This window comes from Bufo bufo, chromosome 4, assembly GCF_905171765.1.
Source record: "Bufo bufo chromosome 4, aBufBuf1.1, whole genome shotgun sequence".
Lineage (NCBI taxonomy): Eukaryota > Metazoa > Chordata > Amphibia > Anura > Bufonidae > Bufo > Bufo bufo.
Genome location: NC_053392.1, coordinates 279,561,933 through 279,584,077, shown reverse-complemented (window position 1 = coordinate 279,584,077; position 22,145 = coordinate 279,561,933).

Here is a 22,145-nt window from a genome sequence, read left to right as displayed (position 1 = left end):
TGGTGGCTTCTCCTGTGGTGGTTAGTATGATGCCAGAATATGTGCTGTGGGGCCTCTCTCCTCTTCCTGGGTGCAGGGGTCAAAGTAACTCAATGGTGGCTTCTCCTGTGGTGGCTGATATGATGTCAGAATATGTGCTGTGGTGCCTCTCTCCTCTTCCTGGGTCCAAAGGCCTAAATCACTGAAAGAGGCCTTCTCCTGTGGTGTGTGATATGATGCCTGAATATGTGCTGTGGTGCCTCTCTCCTCTTCCTGGGTGCGGGGGTCAAAGTAACTCAATGGTGGCTTCTCCTGTGGTGGCTGATATGATGCCAGAATATGTGCTGTGGTGCCTCTCTCCTCTTCCTGGGTGCGGGGGTCAAAGTAACTCAATGGTGGCTTCTCCTGTGGTGGCTGATATGATGCCAGAATATGTGCTGTGGGGCCTCTCTCCTCTTCCTGGGTGCAGGGGTCAAAGTAACTCAATGGTGGCTTCTCCTGTGGTGGCTGATATGATGCCAGAATATGTGCTGTGGTGCCTCTCTCCTCTGTCTGGGTCCAAAGGCCTAAATCACTGAAAGAGGCCTTCTCCTGTGGTGTGTGATATGATGCCTGAATATGTGCTGTGGTGCCTCTCTCCTCTTCCTGGGTGCGGGGGTTAAAAGTAACTCAATGGTGGCTTCTCCTGTGGTGGCTGATATGATGCCAGAATATGTGCTGTGGTGCCTCTCTCCTCTTCCTGGGTGCGGGGGTCAAAGTAACTCAATGGTGGCTTCTCCTGTGGTGGCTGATATGATGCCAGAATATGTGCTGTGGGGCCTCTCTCCTCTTCCTGGGTGCAGGGGTCAAAGTAACTCAATGGTGGCTTCTCCTGTGGTGGTTAGTATGATGCCAGAATATGTGCTGTGGGGCCTCTCTCCTCTTCCTGGGTGCAGGGGTCAAAGTAACTCAATGGTGGCTTCTCCTGTGGTGGCTGATATGATGCCAGAATATGTGCTGTGGTGCCTCTCTCCTATTCCTGGGTGCGGGGGTCAAAGTAACTCAATGGTGGCTTCTCCTGTGGTGGCTGATATGATGCCAGAATATGTGCTGTGGGGCCTCTCTCCTCTTCCTGGGTGCAGGGGTCAAAGTAACTCAATGGTGGCTTCTCCTGTGGTGGTTAGTATGATGCCAGAATATGTGCTGTGGGGCCTCTCTCCTCTTCCTGGGTGCAGGGGTCAAAGTAACTCAATGGTGGCTTCTCCTGTGGTGGCTGATATGATGCCAGAATATGTGCTGTGGGGCCTCTCTCCTCTTCCTGGGTGCAGGGGTCAAAGTAACTCAATGGTGGCTTCTCCTGTGGTGGCTGATATGATGCCAGAATATGTGCTGTGGTGCCTCTCTCCTCTTCCTGGGTGCGGGGGTCAAAGTAACTCAATGGTGGCTTCTCCTGTGGTGGCTGATATGATGCCAGAATATGTGCTGTGGGGCCTCTCTCCTCTTCCTGGGTGCAGGGGTCAAAGTAACTCAATGGTGGCTTCTCCTGTGGTGGCTGATATGATGCCAGAATATGTGCTGTGGTGCCTCTCTCCTCTTCCTGGGTGTGGGGGTCAAAGTAACTCAATGGTGGCTTCTCCTGTGGTGGCTGATATGATGCCAGAATATGTGCTGTGGGGCCTCTCTCCTCTTCCTGGGTGCAGGGGTCAAAGTAACTCAATGGTGGCTTCTCCTGTGGTGGTTAGTATGATGCCAGAATATGTGCTGTGGGGCCTCTCTCCTCTTCCTGGGTGCAGGGGTCAAAGTAACTCAATGGTGGCTTCTCCTGTGGTGGCTGATATGATGTCAGAATATGTGCTGTGGTGCCTCTCTCCTCTTCCTGGGTGCGGGGGTCAAAGTAACTCAATGGTGGCTTCTCCTGTGGTGGCTGATATGATGCCAGAATATGTGCTGTGGTGCCTCTCTCCTCTTCCTGGGTGCAGGGGTCAAAGTAACTAAATGGTGGCTTCTCCTGTGGTGGTTGATATGATGCCTGATTCTCTGCTGTGAAACCTCTCTCCTCCATCTGGGTGTAGGGGTCAAAGTCTTTCAAAGTCGCCTTCTCCTGTGCTGATTGATATAAAGCTGATGGTTGTGCCATCTGACATGGTTGCCAGGGTCTGATTCAATGGGGGCCTACTCCTGTGGTGGGTGATCTAAATGCCTGATTCTCTGCTGTGAAACCTCTCTCCTCCGTCTGGGTGTAGGGGTCAAAGTCTTTCAAAGTCGCCTTCTCCTGTGCTGATTGATATGAAGCTGATGGTTGTGCCATCTGACATGGTTGCCGGGGTCCCATTAAATTGGGGCCTACTCCTGTGGTGGGTGATCTAAATGCCTGATTCTCTGCTTTGAAACCTCTCTCCTCCGTCCGGGTGTAGGGGTCAAAGTCTGTCAAAGTCGCCTTCTCCTGTGCTGATTGATATAAAGCTTATGCTTGTGCCATCTGACATGGTTGCCGGGGTCTGATTCAATGGTGGCCTACTCCTGTGGTGGGTGATCTAAATGCCTGATTCTCTGCTGTGTAACCTCTCTCCTCCGTCTGGGTGTAGGGGTCAAAGTAACTAAATGGTGGCCTACTCCTGTGGTGGGTGATATGATGCCTGGTTCTCTGCTGTGGGACCTCTCTCCTTTGTCTGGGTGCTGTGGTCAAAATAATAGTAAGTGACCTTCTCCATTGGTGGGTGACTTGAAGCCTGATTCTGTGCTATGGGACCTCACTCCAATTAATATTGTTTAATTTTTATTTATTTTATGTTAACTCATCATTTCCCTATCTACATTTGTTTGCAGGGGATTTAACTACATTTTGCTGCCTTTTGCAGCCCTCTAGCCCTTTCCGGGTGTGTTTTACAGCCTTTTTAGTGCCCAAAAGTTCGGGTCCCCATTGACTTCTATGGGGTTCGGGTTCGGGATGAAGTTCGGGTCGAGTTCGGATCCCGAACCCGAACATTTTTCGAAAGTTCGGCCGAACTCGTCGAACCCGAACATCCAGGTGTTCGCTCAACTCTACTTGTTAGTTAAAGTCGGCAAAGCAGACGAATCAAATTATTCATTATTTCGCTCATCTCTAAAATCAACCACACAAATTTAATTAAGTTGAATATATTAAATGGATAACACATACTCAGATATACACCAGTTGTACATAAGCATGTAAGTTAGAAAGCTTTCTTATTTTTGTTTTTTTTAGTGCATATACTTAAGTGCATTATACTGTAATCCTTGTGCCTGGCCTGTGCTTTCACTTTGATGACTGTGTAGTCAGCTCTTCTGTTTGGGATTTGCAGTACATGGCAATGTTGAAGTGATTTATCCATTTGGTAGTGGTGGGAATTAGAGAATGTGGGAATTAGGATTTCACTTGTAAAATTGAACAATTTAAATAATATTATTATTTTATGGAACTCTAATTTATGCAGTTTGCAAATACAGTGACAGTTAGCAAAGGTCAACCTTATTCATTTAAATTCATAGACTTGGTACACTTGCAGACAAGTACACGCATGAAATAGATATTTTTTTTTTCAGTTAGCACAATGGAGTCATATAGCGCTACAGGTGAATGTACGTAGTACTACTGTGCTAGACAATATTTACAGGCGATAATTCTGACTATATCCCGCCTAACACAATCCTAGCTGGCCTATTTACACTTCCCAATTATCATTGTGTTTTATTTATTTTTGAGCAATTATAATGACAACTGGTCAGTGGAGTACCTGTTCATAGTGTGGTCAAGCCATGGTAACTGCCACATGGTCAACATCTATGTGACAAAAACACACATGGTTTATCCCAAAATTCTAAGGTTTTCCAGAAAAAATGGATGAAGCACATAGTTTAGACCACCATGATGATGACTTCTAGCTATGGTTCTTTGCTGCTGTAATAAACGTACCTATTTGGGCTCCAGTGGCGAGATCCTCAGCTTTCACATGGCCGCATCAGGAGAGACACACAACTGAGCCACACACCTGGTGATGTGACTGCATCCTTAGTAACAGGATGCAATGCTCTGTTTCTCCCCACAGAGGGTGTTTGTTGGGAGAGATTAGCAGTGGGCTCATTAGCTCGGCTGCTCTATTACTGAGTACTAGTTCCTTGTTCCCTGTTCCTGCATTTGTGTACTGATTCCTCTGTGCTTCTGACCTTGGCTTGTCTTTTCACCTGCATAGCCTGTCTAGTTCTGACCAACTTCCATATGACTCTGCTTTGGTGTTTGTTTCTCCATTGGTGTTTTTCCATCGCTGCACTTATTTAGAGTAGGGACTGTTGTCCATTTGCTGTTCTGCCAAATAGGGATTATACTGCAAGTAGGAAGGAAAAGCAGACTGGGTTCTAGGTTAGGGATCACTGTCCTTGTCTGTCCCTACCTACAGGCATTATGGAGGCACAGTTTGCTGCACAGACATTTCTGTCTTTATGTTTTTTTCCAGAACATCCCCTACCCCCTTTACAACAAACCCATCCTGCTGCTCATTTAACAGCTATACGATGGGAGTCAACAGTATAGCAATATTCAGCAATTTTTACTGTACAGCTGGCAATCTCCACTCCTGGGTCATCCTGACATTTTCTGGGAATTTTAAAATATTATGCAGTGTCACAGTGTGGTTCACTGTGACAGTTGTGGCCGTGTAGGCTGGCTGCATGCCCTCTCACGTACTGGCTGCAGGCTGACACCTGTGTATGCTGGTTGCTTGGGGCTGAGGGCTGGTTGCGGTGCCTAATGTCAACTATGCCTGTAAATGTGTGTACTTCCTGTGTCTGTATCTCTGTGCAGTTCCTGTCTCTGGAGCCGTGTAGGCTGGCTGCAGGCTCCCTTGTGTACTGGCTGCAGGCTGACACCTGTGTATGCTGTTTGCTTGGGACGGTGTGCTGGCTGCAGTAGTGTGTGTGAACTGTGGTCTGTGTTTGTGGCTTCCAAGTCTGCATCTCTGTGGCTCCTGCCTCTGGTGCTGTGCAGGCTGGCTGCACGCGCTTTGTGTACTGGCTGTGGGTATCCCTATGTATGCTGGTTCTGTGATGCGTGCTGGCTGCGGCCTTGTGTGTGAACATGGCCTTAGTATGGATGCATTTCTGTTTGTGTCACGGGTTGTTTGTGCTCTGGTGTACTGGCTGTAGTGAACTATGCTGGTTGCCAGGACAGCGTCCTGTACCGCAGCCTGTGTGTTCTATGGTTCTTGTAGTCCGGTTCTGATGGGGTTAACTTCCCCTGGTCTGTTACTGGGTGTGTCTTATCAGGTGCCCTCGTTATGCAGCTATTTCTACCTGTGAGCTGTGGGGTTTTGGGTCAGTCTGTCTTGTGTTTTGCTGGGTGTAGCGCCTTGCTGCTCACCCAGGAGTTCAGTCTGTCCTGTGCCTTGCTGGGTGTATCCCCTTGCTGCTGACGCAGGGGGTTTTGCCATCTTCCCTTGTTTGTGGTGTCTCCAGGTAAAGCATTGGTGTTGATGTTATTGCCTTGCCTGATCTTCTGTACCTGTCCTGTGATGATTTTGACGTTATATCCTTGTATGATATTTTGTACCTGTTCTGTGATGTTGTTATCCTGGTTCATGCCTTGCCTGTTCTCTGTCTGGAGCCACTATGTTTCATGTTTAGCCTAGCAGTGTTTTACATCGTCTGATAGCCTGGCAGCGATAAACTGCTTCTGATCCTGTTCTATGTCCAGCCTGGCAGTGCCTACTGCTTCTGATCTAGTTTGTTCCTTGTCTGTCCTGCAGTGCCTTACTGCTTCTGTTCCTGTGTTTGTCCTGCCTTCGTGAGAGGGCCCCTGGGTTCTCCGGAGGGGGGATCTCTTGTCTGTGTGCAGCTCTGCCTGAGAGCGCCAGGCTTCCATCCTGCTTTGGGTCCAGGCATCTGCTTTTGTGCTGGCTTCCGTTGGTCTTGTTGTCTGATCCATGTTCCAGTTCTGTTGTCTGTTTCCGCTGGTGGATTCACCAGCGTGGTTCTCTGCAGGTAGGGGCCAAGTGTACCGGGACCTTCCTAGAGGTGCGACCAGTGGTCCTTCAGCCCAGTTCATCCCCAGCACCAGGGGCTCTGTGAAGAATGTGGCTCACTGGATCTCTGGTTTTTGCCTTTGGTCTGCGGTGCACTTGGTTCTGTGGTAGTGCTACCACTATTGCCTAACCTGCAAATATTACTGTCAAGTGTTTTAATTATAAATGTAAGAAAGTATTCTGTTGGTCCCTGGTCTGAATCTTGCCTGAGTCCTGTTTGCATGAGGTCTGCTTTTGGGCCTCCGGCATGTGATATGCAGGAATAACTGAAGATGTTTCTTAGTGAACTTTTTCTTAGGGTATTGATTTTGGGAATTTTTTTTGGTATAGGTATGTCACAAGCATTAATAACTCAAAACTGTTGCTTAGTGATGTGTCTAAGCTGATTATGCTGATTAATGATGCAGCAAATAGCAGCTCCATGCCACCTATTGCTCCAAAAATCAACCCTCATGAAAGTCCACCCTGATTTCCAAGCCGAAAGTGCCAGTTTGTAATTTTTGTATTTTTTTTATATTTGTAGCTACTGTACTACATTCCACACACTTCAAGCTTTCCATATTGAACCAAATTGAAAAGATTTCATAACACACTATATTAAAATATTTCCCAAAATCTAACATTTTTAAAAACATAAACATTTTTGCACATGCTTTGGATTAAGTACCTTATATCTTTATAATGTTAAGAACTAGTCTAATGTAAAAGGAAGGCTGTGGTCATCCAGGGACTGTGTTCATAAAGTAGTTTAGTAGTGAAGCCAAGGGATATCATTTTTTTTTTCTTTTCACTCTACTTTGATGTTCACAGCTTGGAAAGGTGAATAAAGAGAAACCATCTAGCATTGATCCATATTATATAACAAGAAATGCTCTTGAGTAAACATATTTACTTGATACAATTCAGCAGGCTTTGTCAAGTTACTTTTAAGAGGTATTGTGGAAATCCACATTTCATAGACATCATTCATATGAGTGCTTTGAAAAAAAGCTCAAACTACATTAAAGGCATACATTCAATAAAATTGTAAAGAAGTGTTTCTTGCTATAACAAGTTGAAATCATTAATTGACAGTGAATAGCACATCTTTCTATACAATCTAAGCTGTCTGTATAGATTCATTTTAGCAGAACTGCACACTGTACATTGATTTACTAACATTTTGTTAAATTGCGTCCATTATTTTATATAAGAGCACAAATTGAGAACATCATCATTACTGCTATAAAAACACAAAAACTGGGATGGATTTAGCAATGTATACACTGCTACTGGGGGCAAACTTTTAGTTTTGATATTTTGCCTGATGATAAACTGATTTAATTTACTTTAGCATTTTAGTGATAGAATGCTATCATGTCTAATACATTTTGCGCCATGTTCAAAAGGGGAATGTCCAGTCTGCCAACCTCTTCTAAATAAAAGGGGCAAAACTGCCATATTGCTTTTCCTACTATGACTGCAGCAGAGGAAATGTGGCACCACTAGGTACCCAATTAAGGAGGACCCGTCACCATTTCTGAGATGCCTGTTTTAATAGCTACATACACTCCCCATATAATACCAATTCTGGAACATCTATTATGATGACTCTATGCTGTAGTATTCCTTTATTATTCCTTCTAGAAGTTATTAATGAATTGCTGGCAGTCTGCAGTAAGGGTACAGGGGGGAGGTAACCAGTTGGGGGTGTGTATCTACACAGTCTAAAAATGGCAGCGCTGATTGGCTAGAGTGAGTCTGTGCAGGTACACACCCCCAACTGGTTGCCATCCATCTGTACACTTACTGCAGACTGCTAGCAATTCATTCATAACTTCTAGTAGAAATAACAAAAGGAACGGCACATCATAGAGTCATAAGAATAGATGCTCCAGAATTGTTATTACACGGAGAAATGCATAAAGCTATTAAAACAGTGGTGAAAGGTCATCTTTAATTTAGTAACTCAGTGTGAGCTAGGCAAATGAAAGACACGCTGAGGGACTACTGGTTGCTATCTGAAAGATGCAGGGGGAGGTGCCTTAACAGGTTGCCGACTTTGGACAAGAATGCTCATCCTAACTGGCCGGTACTTAACCCCATAGGACAAGCATCAGCAGCAGGGGCCTGGCTGATACTGACAGCCAGGCCCCTGCTGATTCTGCCATCTGGACTGCCAGCTACGGAAGCCCAAGGGCTGGGTCTCCTAGGCAACTGTCAGCATCTTACAGTGTAAGGTACTGACAGTTCAGTACAGCACAATACAGATGTATTGTGCTGTATTGAAACAGGGATAAGACCCTGAATGTTGAGGTTTCATAGTGGGGCAAAAATAAAAAATAATAAAAGTGAAATAAAAGTGCTTTTACCAATAAAAAAAATATGGAAGTCTCAATAAAAAAAGCCCCTTCCGCATAAAAAGAGAATATAAAATAGAAAAAATTAGAAAAAATAAATAAAACACACATATTAGGTATTGACGTGTCCGTAGCAACCTGCTTTATAAAAATATCCCATGATACACCCCGTCTGGTCAACACTGTAAAAAAATCTATTTCTTGTCACCTTTTATCACTAAAAGTGTAATACCAAGCGATCAAAAAGCCATATGTACCGAAAAATACCTCCAATCAAACTGTCATCTCATCCCGCAAAAATTGAGTCCCTACATAAAAACATAAAAAGGATATGGCTTTCAAAAAATTGAGACATAAAAACATCATTTTTTTGTTTCAAAAATGATTTTATTGTTTAAAACAAAATTATATTTAAAAAAACAAACATATTAGGTATTGCTGCTTTCATAACAACCTGCTCTATAAAAATATCACATGAGCTAACCTATCTGGTAAACACCGTAAAAATGAAAAAATAAAAACCGTGCCAAAAAATAAATTAGTTTGTCACCATACATCACAAAAAGTAATACCAAACGATCAAAAAGTAGTATGTACTCCAAAATAGTACCAATCATCCAGAATCTCATACCGCAAAAAATTACACCCTAACTAAGAAATCACCCAAAAAATAAAAATGAAATGGAGACATAAAAACATGATTTTTTTTCTTTAAAAAATTATGCACTCTGCCGTATTCCTGTACAGCAGTTTACGACTATATATGGGGTGTTTCTGTAAATTGCAGAGTCAGCGTAATAAATATTGAGTTTTATTTGGCTGTTAACCCTTGATGTGTTGCAGGAAAAAATTTATTAAAATGGAGAATTTGCCAAAAAAGTGAAATTTTAAAATGTCATCTCCTTTTCCTTTAATTCTTGTGGAACACCTAAAGGATTAAAAAAGTTTGTAAAATCAGTTTTGTATAACTTGAGGGGTGTAGTTTCTACAATGGGTCATTTATTTTTTCCACTATTTAAGCCCCCACAAAGTGACTTTAGAATTAAAGTGGTCCTTAAAAAAGTGGCTTTTGAAAATGTTCTTAAAAGTTTTAAAATCTGCTTCTAGAATTCTAAGCCTTTTATAATTTTATAATTCTAAAAAATTTAATTTAATTTACAAAATGATGCAAACATGAAAGTGGACATATGGGGAATGTAAGGTAATAACTATCTTATGATGTATCACTACCTGCCTTAAAAGCAGAGAAATTCTAATTTTGAAAATTGCTAATTTTTCAAAATTATCTGTAAATTTTGGATTTTTTTATAAATACAGGTGAATTATATCGACTCAATTTTTCACTATCATGAAGTACAATGTGTCGCGAGAAAACATTCTCAGAATGGCTTTTATAAGTAAAAGCATTCCGAAGTTATCACCACATAAAGTGACACATGTCAAGTTTCCAAAAAGGGGCCTGGTCCTTAAGGTGAAAATTGGCAAGGTCCTTAAGGTGTTAAGCTCCTGTGAACATCTAGACTGGTTATGAGTCCTCACTACACTGAAACTCTGTATGGAATCACACACGTCAAGATGTGGACCGAGTGTGTGGCTCTATTATGAGCCTGACTTATGTATAAAAATAATCTCAATCTATTGTTGTGTTTTTGGATTGTGACCCTACTATTGAGTTATTATTTTGGATATCATTGCTACTGTTGTCATACTGGCCCCCTGATGTCTGATGAACCCAGTTGGAAGAAACACATTGACACAATATTGGAGCATCATACATCTGGATAACAAGGATAACTGTACATCCCTAGGTTTACCTTTACAGAGTAGGGTGTATTATGATTAAGGGAAGGTGAGTGTACTCAGTGTACAGAGGTATTTTTAGGGTAAGTATCAGGGTATCAGGGAGAGTATTTTTCCTTCTCCCCCCTCCCTTGCCCTATTTGATTAACCTACTTCCTGACAGCTTTTTATTGATTTATATAATTCTGTTTATGTGGTTATTGTTTTGGAGTCCTATATTTAAGTAATACTGTGGTGTGGGATTCAAATTCTTCCCTTTGTTAGGAATATATTTATTAAAAGTTCAGTTTAAAAATTTTCATTTATATGGATTAATACTGGCCAGGCTGGTGGTTTGCCAGCTAAGTGCAACCCTAAGCCAGCATCAGAAAGTGATGACATGGGCAGCAGATTTAAATCCAATTCTTGGTTTTATTATACTTGTCTTTTTCATTGGAGCCCTATTGTTTTCTGATTGCCTAATTTTTGCTGACCCTTGGCCTTCTCTTTGACCGGTTATTTGTTTTGTTTTCTAGATTGCTGAATCCCGTGGTTTCATGGATTTAATTCTGGCTTGCTCAAGACCTTGCGATTCTTTTTGCTCCCAGTACTGCTGACATCCATGTTTCCATGAGTCTGACCCTGGCTTGCTCAAGACTTTGCTACTCTTTTACTCCTATGATTGGTGGCACCTGTGGTTTTACAGCTCTGACGTTCTCTTTTCAACTGGTACTTCTAGTGACCTCCTTCTGCTGACCTCTCCTTGTTACTGGACTATGTTTCTACTGCTTCTTTAATCCAAGACTATGCCTCGCAAAACCTCATTTACAAATCTGCCAAAAATTTACCCTTGAAAGAAGGATAGCTTCCATGTGCATTATATTTTTCCCACATCCATCAATAGAAAGGGGTATTCACACACACACACACACACACACACACACACAACATACACAGATAAGAGTTTATTGGATTCAGCATGCAAATCCATGAAAAAACTGATGTTTGAATGGCTCCATTGACTTGTTTGGGCCATTTTGCTATGAATCTTAGAAATGTCCATTTACTGCCTGTTTTTAACTGCTATTATAATTTATACAGAACCAACATATCCTTCCCAGTGCAAGTTTACAGGATATTCCACTAATACTACATATAGTAAGCTAGACAGAGGCTGGAAGCTAATATTTTATTTAATTTTTTGTTAGTGATATCAAGTGTAAATAGGGGGAAGTAAAAATAATTTGACCTTAGATTTGAAGGGTGTTTGAAGTAGGATTCAGAGGATAGGGAAAGCTTGAGAGAAGTTCACAGGCCAGACACTGGAAACCGCTATACAGGGAGGAAGGTCAATAGTGGAACACAGAATGAGAAAAAAGGGCTCTTAGGGTATTATTTGTAAATGGTTGTACAAGTTCAGGATTTTAAGGAATGTTTGATCTTTATTCTTCAGCAAAGACATGGTGAATAGATTAATAGAGGGGGCCAGCAATTTAACAGTGGTTTGGGTATAGATTGGTCTTGGAGCAGGATTCCTAATGGACTTTGGAGATCAGAATGTCATTAGATGTTGGAAAGACAGCAGGGTGCTAGTGATCAAGAGATTACGGTGGTGAGAACTATACCTTTAGCAGAGATGTGCAAGTGAGAATGTCAGGAAATACAGCAAGCACTGAGGCATAGCAAAGTGGATGAAGCAAGGTTTATGTACGGCAATGGGCTTAAAATCCAATAGTAATGAAAGTACTATTTAAAAGGTAATAAAGGGTTAGTGGGTGTTTTGGGCAATGGAGAATAGAAGTTAATTGTCCAGATTTTATTGAGAGTAAATTTTAGCAAATATTTTGTTTTTGTAAATGCATGAATACATTTACAATTGGGTTTTACCTTTTCCCTTTTTAGTGCTCACGTAGTACTAACTGTGCACTGCCTGGGTCAGCAATGCAACTCCTGTCACTCCATCTGTTGTAAAACTTTCAGCATGCCCCATTGAACTCTATGGGAGTTCTGTGAACAGCCGAGCAAGTGTGTATGTTAGGACTTGTAATTTCACAACAGTGCCAGAGTTTGCTGACCTATGGTGCAGAAGACAAGTCCTTTTTAAGGGAACTATTTGGTATTTCTTTAAAACTTTCAAGAAAGACTAATCAGCTTTATCCATAAATGTAGGGTATTTATTATATATCAATGCATACATTATTTTCATGCAACTCAATGTACTTATGATTTCAATATGATTGCATCATAAACACAAGTTAAATGTCTAGAATATGGAAAAGACAAATAATCAGACTCACAAAAGACTAAAGGGGACATTTATGAAATCTGAGCCATACATGTATGTGTTTTAAATATGGGGCCTGCTCACAAGCGCAATGGGCGCAAACAGCAGAGGCCCGGTGTTAATGTCTGCTACTGGCAATAATGCCACTCATACATTTGACCCACCACGCCATCTAAATGTTGAAAAATCGGAAGCATGTGCTTCCAAGTTAGGAGTGGCTTCCCCATGCGGTCATCGGGGGAGCCGTTCCTTTTTTCTCAAGAGTTGGGTCTCTCGTAAGAATCACGTCGTATCAGAGCCACAGTTCTTATAGAAGCCTGCAAGTAGCAAGCCTCCATAGGACAAGTGCAAATGAAGCTTAGACTGTAGTTCTATTGAACTACAGTCTAAGCTGAAATAAATCAGAATGTTTCATATTGTAACCTCCTTGGGGGGCTAAAAAAAAGTTTTAAAAAATATAAAAATTTCAATCACTCCCCCTTTCCACAGAATTAAACTAAAAATAAATAAAAAATATAATGATTATGGGCATTACTATATCTAAAAATGCCTATACTATTGAAATCTAAAAACATTTGGAATTTTTTTTCCCACTACATGGTATGCCATATTAGATGGTGGCATTAGAAAGTACAATGAGTCCATCAAAAAACAAGCCTTCATAATGTTATGTGAACGGAAAAATAAAAGTTATGGCACTGGGAAGAGAGGGAAGAAAAAGGAAAACGTAAAAAAAACAAACGAAAACACCTCTGGTATTCAAGGGGTTAATATAGTGCACCATATTCATAACTTTGACACCGGTGCACATAGAAACTCTAATCTGAAAAAGCTAACATCAAATACACCTACATTGATAAATTCCTCCTAAGTGTGTAAAGAAATAAAAGATCAAGCAAAATGAATCTTTATGAAAGTTTTAATTTTGCTGGTTCACTGCTATAAGATTTTCCACATGGGAGAAGCTGAATTTATTACATTTGTAAAATTTCTCTATATCTTTCAAAAGTGCAGTAGACACTACAGTATTAAATTATTATACAATTAAAATAATACTTTGCTTTTAATGGAGTTGTCCAAGATTGGAAAAACATGGCTGCTTTCTACCAGAAACAGCACTGCAGCAGTCCATAGGTTGTGTCTGCTATAGTGAAGTAAAGCTGCAATACCAAAACATCCTGTGGACATGTGTGGCGTTGTTCTTGGGAGAAATAAGCCATATTCTTCTAATCTTGGACAACTCTTTTGAAGACAACTTGCACATGACTGTATTGCAGCAGCATTGAGGGCACCTTATTTTTATTTACCGTATTTTCAGGCGTATAAGACGACTGGGCGTATAAGATGACTCCCAACTTTTCCAGTTAAAATATAGGGTTTGGGCTATACTCGCCGTATAAGACTACCCCTCCAACGCTATTTACTTTGGCATCAAGATCTGCAGGTAATTGTTGTGCAATTTTCGTCTTTTGCCTCAGTACCATATTATGCCTTTCAAAGAATCTAGTACACCAGGATACAGTGGCCTTAAATCTGTTGCTGTGATCTGGGTTAGATTTGGCCCACTGAAGTTCAAACAAACGTATTTTATTTCGTGTCATTACATAACCATTTTGGCGATGCTCATTCACCATGTCTGCTACATGTTTTTCGAGTTCTGGCCAATGTGGGGTTCCTCTTCTTAATGCACACTTACCCCTTGGCATACTCTTTAATGCTTTTTCATTTGCTTTCCAGTCCCGAACCATCTTTTCTGTTACTACAAATTGTCTTGCAGCAGCGCAGTTATTATGTTCCGTGGCATAGATTATAATTTTAAGTTTGAAACTGGCCTTATATTTCTTTCTTCTTGCTGGCACAGCCATGATTGGGTCTAGACTGTTAACTATTTGTATATTGTACTGTATGTACTGGTGCTGTACTGTATGAACTGGTACAGATACTGGTGCTGTACTGTATGTACAGATACTGGTGCTCTACTTTATGATCAGATACTGGTGCTGTACTGTATGAACCGGTATAGATACTGGTGCTGTACTGTATGAACTGGTACAGATACTGGTGCTGTACTGTATGTACAGATACTGGTGCTGTACTGTATGTACAGATACTGGTGCTGTACTGTGTGTACAGATACTGGTGCTGTACTGTATGTACAGATACTGGTGCTGTACTGTATGTACAGATACTGGTGCTGTACTGTATGTACAGATACTGGTGCTGTACTGTATGTACAGATACTAGTGCTGTACTGTATGTACAGATACTGGTGCTGTACTGTATGTACAGATACTGGTGCTGTACTGTATGTACAGATACTTGTGCTGTACTGTATGTACAGATACTGGTGCTGTACTGTATGTACAGATACTGGTGCTGTACTGTATGTACAGATACTGGTGCTGTACTGTATGTACAGATACTGGTGCTGTACTGTATGTACAGATACTGGTGCTGTACTGTATGAACTGGTACAGATACTGGTGCTGTACTGTATGTACAGATATTGGTGCTGTACTGTATGTACAGATACTGGTGCTGTACTGTATGTACAGATACTGGTGCTGTACTGTATGTACACATACTGGTGCTGTACTGTATTCACCACCACATGTATCTGCTCCCCAGATAGACTCTGTTTTTTCACCACAGATAAGATGCACTCCAAACTTCATTAGAGATCCGCCGTTCCAACATTAGAATTGGCTGAAGTGCAGATGCTCCTGCTTCCCCTTGCCTTCCCTCAGAATCGCCAATCCAACAAAGTATACAACAACCAGCCAATCACGGCAAGCGATGTACCGGTATTTTCTGTGCACACTGCATACAAAGCCTGCTTGGATTGGGTGGGTCAGCTCTTCCTGCCTGCCCAGCCCTCCCTGTCTTCAAGACAATCTGAGCAGTAGTACGCAATGTGATATTGCATGAGAAAACCACTGAGAGCAGGGAGAGGGGGCTGCTTCAGGAGCGGCTGGCCGGGATTCAGCGCACGGTGGCTCAGGTAGCCTCCAGTCCGGCTAGGAAGTAAGTTTCAGCACGCCGTATACCAGTATATAAGACGACACCCGGCGTATAAGACGACCCCCGACTTTTGAGAAGATTTTCATGTGTTAAAAAGTAGTTTTATACGCAGGAAAATACAGTATATATTATACTCACTTATATATGGCTGCTATATGCCACCGCTCTTTACAGACATTACTAACAAACTGTCCCCAGTAGGGCTAGCAATCTAAGTTTGCTATCAGTATGTCTTTGGAGTGTGGGAGGAAACTGGAGAACGCAGAGGAAACCCACATAAACACAGGGAGAACATACAAACTCCATGCAGATGCTATACATGGTCAGATTCAAACCTAGGACCCCAGTGCTGTAAGGCACCAGTGCTAACCACTGAGCCACCGTGCTGCCCATTTAAAATACCTTCGCTGAAATACCATGGAATTCTGTTATGAGTATTAATAATGCACATAATAATAAATACAAGTATCTATATATTAATGTGCATAGCCAGATTTATAGATCAGTGGCTCAGTCATCAACCTGAATTGCTCTACCACTGGTAGTGATAGCCTTGCTCACCTTTACCATGCAAAGTGAGTTTACTGCCAGAATAGTGTGTTGGACAATTATTATAATAACTGTGTCTTCATTTTTGCTGCTGGTGCCAGAGGTTCACCACACCCCAAACCCATTACCTAGGGCACATAAACTACCAATCTTCCTAGCTACTGTACACACATGAGCTGAATAGACATTTTATCTAAGTAGAATGATTTAAACATAGAGGATAGCCAGTTTACAGTGGTATAAAAGAAAACTGCTGGTCCATACTTTTCCCACAACTTGTCAGCATTTTTATCTAATAACCATACAACCAGTAACAAACACACTTTCTGTCTACAGATTTTTGGGTTGCTGTACTTTTAATGCGCAGTAATACAGCCCAAGATGATTGATACTATAAAACTGTGAAATTCAGTCCTAAATAGTTACCTCACCAAAATCGATTATTTTCAAATAAAAAAGCAATGTAAAACACTGATATCATTCGGGTTTGTATCATCTCTGTGTTTTATACCATGTAATAAATCTAAAACCCAATAAATAATATAATGACCCAGACAACATAATATCTCTCCCCATCTTCTCTCTCTGTGGCAGAAAGCTTTTAGTATTCAAGATGTCCACTGGCCCTGTTCATTAAGGACATCGCTGTAATTGATAGCGCCAGTCACCTACCTACATCCAATTAGAAATAACTGGATTTGATCCAATAACTGCTGATGTTGACTGCTATATACAACTACAATGGGAAACATAGTAAGCTGTCACTTGCAGCATTGGATTTTCTGACAGTCAGCTCACACCTCTTATGCCAGTTATAATTAGAATGTACTATTCTGCACTATATTCTGAGCTATACACTGCGTGCAGAATTATTAGGCAAATGAGTATTTTGACCACATCATCCTCTTTATGCATGTTGTCTTACTCCAAGCTGTATAGGCTCGAAAGCCTACTACCAATTAAGCATATTAGGTGATATGCATCTCTGTAATGAGAAGGGGTGTGGTCTAATGACATCAACACCCTATATTAGGTGTGCATAATTATTAGGCAACCTCCTTTCCTTTGGCAAAATGGGTCAAAAGAAGGACTTGACAGGCTCAGAAAAGTCAAAAATAGTGAGATATCTTGCAGAGGGATGCAGCACTCTTAAAATTGCAAAGCTTCTGAAGCGTGATCATTGAACAATCAAGCGTTTCATTCAAAATAGTCAACAGGGTCGCAAGAAGCGTGTGGAAAAACCAAGGCGCAAAATAACTGCCCATGAACGGAGAAAAGTCAAGCGTGCAGCTGCCAAGATGCCACTTGCCACCAGTTTGGCCATATTTCAGAGCTGCAACATCACTGGAGTGCCCAAAAGCACAAGGTGTGCAATACTCAGAGACATGGCCAAGGTAAGAAAGGTTGAAAGACGACCACCACTGAACAAGACACACAAGCTGAAACGTCAAGACTGGGCCAAGAAATATCTCAAGACTGATTTTTCTAAGGTTTTATGGACTGATGAAATGAGAGTGAGTCTTGATGGGCCAGATGGATGGGCCCGTGGCTGGATTGGTAAAGGGCAGAGAGCTCCAGTCCGACTCAGACGCCAGCAAGGTGGAGGTGGAGTACTGGTTTGGGCTGGTATCATCAAAGATGAGCTTGTGGGGCCTTTTCGGGTTGAGGATGGAGTCAAGCTCAACTCCCAGTCCTACTGCCAGTTTCTGGAAGACACCTTCTTCAAGCAGTGGTACAGGAAGAAGTCTGCATCCTTCAAGAAAAACATGATTTTCATGCAGGACAATGCTCCATCACACGCGTCCAAGTACTCCACAGCGTGGCTGGCAAGAAAGGGTATAAAAGAAGAAAATCGAATGACATGGCCTCCTTGTTCACCTGATCTGAACCCCATTGAGAACCTGTGGTCCATCATCAAATGTGAGATTTACAAGGAGGGAAAACAGTACACCTCTCTGAACAGTGTCTGGGAGGCTGTGGTTGCTGCTGCACGCAATGTTGATGGTGAACAGATCAAAACACTGACAGAATCCATGGATGGCAGGCTTTTGAGTGTCCTTGCAAAGAAAGGTGGCTATATTGGTCACTGATTTGTTTTTGTTTGGTTTTTGAATGTCAGAAATGTATATTTGTGAATGTTGAGATGTTATATTGGTTTCACTGGTAAAAATAAATAATTGAAATGGGTATATATTAGTTTTTTGTTAAGTTGCCTAATAATTATGCACAGTAATAGTCACCTGCACACACAGATATCCCCCTAAAATAGCTAAAACTAAAAACAAACTAAAAACTACTTCCAAAAATATTCAGCTTTGATATTAATGAGTTTTTTGGGTTCATTGAGAACATGGTTGTTGTTCAATAATAAAATTAATCCTCAAAAATACAACTTGCCTAATAATTCTGCACTCCCTGTAATATTGAATTTGTAGCAGAATACTACCACATTCTAAGTAATAGATCTGTATGTCGTTAACTGGTCTTGTTTACAAACTCCTATCTATCTATCTATCTATCTATCTATCTATCTATCTATCTGTCTGTCTGTCTGTCTGTCTGTCTGTCTATCTATCTATCTATCTATCTATCTATCTTTATCCATCCATCTATGACAAGGAAAATGGCAGCACAAGACAAGAAGCAAAGGAGAGGTGCAAGCCAAAAGGGACAAGACAATCGCCCAAAAGTACAAAAATAGAGAAATAGGCAGCACTCTAAATTAGCTAAAATACAGTGGATATAAAAAAAATTCTACACACACCTGTTAAAATGTCAGGTTTCTGTGATGTAAAAAAATGAGACAAAGATAAATCCTTTCAGAACTTTTTCCACCTTTAATGTGACCTATAAACTGTACAACTCAATTGAAAAACAAACTGAAATCTTTTAGGTAGAGGGAAGAAAAAATATTTAAATAATATAATATGGTTGCATAAGTGTGCACACCCTTAAACTAATACTTTGTTGAAGCACCTTTGGATTTTATTACAGCACTCAGTCTTTTTGGGTATGAGTCTATCAGCATGGCACATTTTGACTTGGCAAGATTTGACCACTCTTTTTTTGCAAAAACACTCCAAATCTGTCAGATTGCAGGGGCATCTCCTGTGCACAGCCCTCTTCAGATCACCCCACAGATTTTCAATCGGATTCAGGTCTGGGCTCTGGCTGGGCCATTCCAAAACTTGAATCTTCTTCTGGTGAAGCCATTCCTTTGTTGATTTGGATGCATGCTTTGGGTCATTGTCATGCTGAAAGATGAAGTTCTTCTTCATGTTTGGCTTTCTAGCAGAAGCCTGAAGGTTTTGTGCAAATATTGACTGGTATTTGGAACTATTCATAATTCCCTCTAGCTTAAAGAGGACCTTTCATCCGTCCAAACATTGTAAGATAATTATCAGGCTACATAGAGCGGCGCCCAGGGATCTCACTGCACTTACTATTTTCCCTGGGTGCCGCTCCGTTCGCCCGCTGTGTCCTCCGGTATTGTCACGGCCTATGATGTGCGCTGTGACACTGTTGCTACACTTGCGGTTGCCCGTGGCAACGTGTTGCTGTGTGTACATGCGGTGGCAGTGTCTCTGCCTTCTGGGTGATTGCCGTGACACGATTGCCACGCATGTTGTTGCCTGCGGCAACGTGTAGCTTTCTATGCTTGTGTGTGCACTTCCCCTTTAAGTTGCTTCCTTCCCTTGTCTGGTGTTGGAAGGGTTAACTCCCTTCCTAGTGTTTAACACTGGGTTTATGTGTTTGTGGGTGTGGCTGCTTGGGCTATTTAGCCTCTCCTGGATGCCTGAAGCTGAGGGGTACTCCAGCCATGGTGTATGCTGGAGCTATCCTCCTGGTCTTCATATTCCATCTGTCCAGTGAGGGCCACCCTTGTGGTCATAGATGTTCTTATGGTGTCTCACGTTATTGCAGCTATGGTGTCCTGGGTTTCTGTGTGGTTTGTGGTGTGTGCTGTGTCCTTTTATGTTGGTGTGGACATCAGCACTTGTGCACGGGTTCCAGTCAGTGTGTCTGTGGCAGGTAAGTGTGTTATGGGTGTCGCTTACCTGCTATCTCCATATGCTGTATGTGTTCCCCTCTCCTTGCAGCCTGGCCTTAGATAGAGACTCCTGTTCCTCCATTACTGGGATGAACAGGTCGTCTCTCCCCTGCTCCTAAGTGAGAGATTTCCAGGGCGACTCAGGATATTAGGTATCCAGGGTATGAGCCGTCCCACCATCGGGGTCCGCTCATACGGTGAGGAGTCAGGGAGAGGATTAGGGATGTTGTAGGAGGTGACCTGCTCCCTTATTACTCCTTTTTGGCCTGGCTGATCCCCTTTACCCTTTGACACCGCACGGTGGGGATTTTCCCCCACTCCCCGCCGTGACAGGTATCTTTTGAATTGGTTTTACTAGGCGGAGTCTGCCCTGTTTCACCCTGGGCGTTCCTTCTTCCAGGTTGTAGCGCTGTCCAATCGCAGTGCAGAGCTCACAGCCTGGGAGAAAAAAAACTCCCAGGCTGTGAGATCTGCGCTGCGATTGGACAGTACTACAGAAGGAGTAGGAACGCCCAGGGTGAAACAGGGCAGACTCCGCATAGTAGAACCAATTCAGTGAAGATACCGGAGGACACAGCGGGTGAACAGAGCGGCGTCCAGGGATAATAGTAAGTGCAGTGAGATCCCTGGGCGCCGCTCTATGTAGCCTGATAATTATCTTACAATGTTTGGACCTATGAAAGGTCCTCTTTAACTAAGGCCCAGTTCCAGCTAAAGAAAAACAGTCCCAAAGTATGATGCTGCCACCACTATGCTTCACTGTGGGTATGGTGCTCTTTTGGTGATGTGCAGTGTTGTTTTTGGCGCCAAACATATCTTTTGGAATTATGGCCAAAAAGACTTCAGATGTGTTTTTGCAAAATGTAGCCTGGCTTGGATGTTTTTCTTCATAAGAAAAGGCTTTCGTCTTGCCACTCTACCCCATAGCCCGGACATATGAAGAATTTGGGAGATTGTTGTCACATGTACCACACAGCCAGTACTTGCCAGATATTCCTGCAGCTCCTTTAATGTTGCTGTAAGCCTCTTGGTAGCCTCCAGACCAGTTTTCTTCTAGTCTTTTCATCAATTTTGGAGGGACGTCCAGTTCTTGGTAATGTCACTGTTGTGCCATATTTTCTCCACTTAATGATGACTGTCTTCACTGTGTTCCATGGTATATCTAATGCCTTGGAAATTCTTTTGTACCCTTCTCCTGACTGATACCTTTTCAGGGTCCATTCACACGTCCGTTTTTTCTTTCCTGATCTGTTCCGTTTTTTCTGGAACAGATCTGGACCAGATCTGGACCCATTCATTTTCAATGGGTCCTGGAAAAAAACGGACAGCACAATGTGTGCTGTCCGTTTCCGTTGTTCCATTCCGCATGTCCGTTTAAATATAAAACATGTCCTATTCTTTTCCTGAAAAATCGGATCCTGGTACAATACAAAGTCAATGGATCCGCAAAAAACGGATGACATACGGATGTTATTCCGTATGTCATCCGTTTTATACGGAATCCGTTCCTGGAAATTACAATTCATTTTTTATTTTTTTTTTTAAAAATCCAAACAACTTTATTTGCTTATTGAAATTTATACAGGTTTCCGTTTTTTGCGGATCCGCAAAAAACGGATGACATACGGATGACATACGGAAACATTTTCAGGAACAACGGATCCGCAAAAAACGGACAGAAAATCGGATTATAGAAAAATACTGACGTGTGAATGTAGCCTAACAATGAGATCCCTCTGATGGTTTGGAAGCTCTCAGTGGACCATGGCTTTTGCTGTGGGATGCGACTAAGAAAATTTCAGGAAAGACCAACTAGAGCAGCTGAACTTTATTTGGGGTTAATCAGAGGCACTTTAAATGATGGCAGGTGTATGCTGACTCCTATTTTACATGAGTTTGAATGTGATTGCTTAATCCTGAACACAGCTACATCCCCACTTATGCAACCACATTATTTTAGGTTTTTTTTTGTTTTCTTTCCTCCACCTTAAAGATTTCAGTTTGTTTTTCAATTGAGTGGTACAGTTTATAGGTCACAATAAAGGTGGAAAAAGTTCTGAAATGATTTATCTGTCTCATTTTTTTACAGCACAGAAACCTGAGATTTTAACAGGGGTGTGTAGACTTTT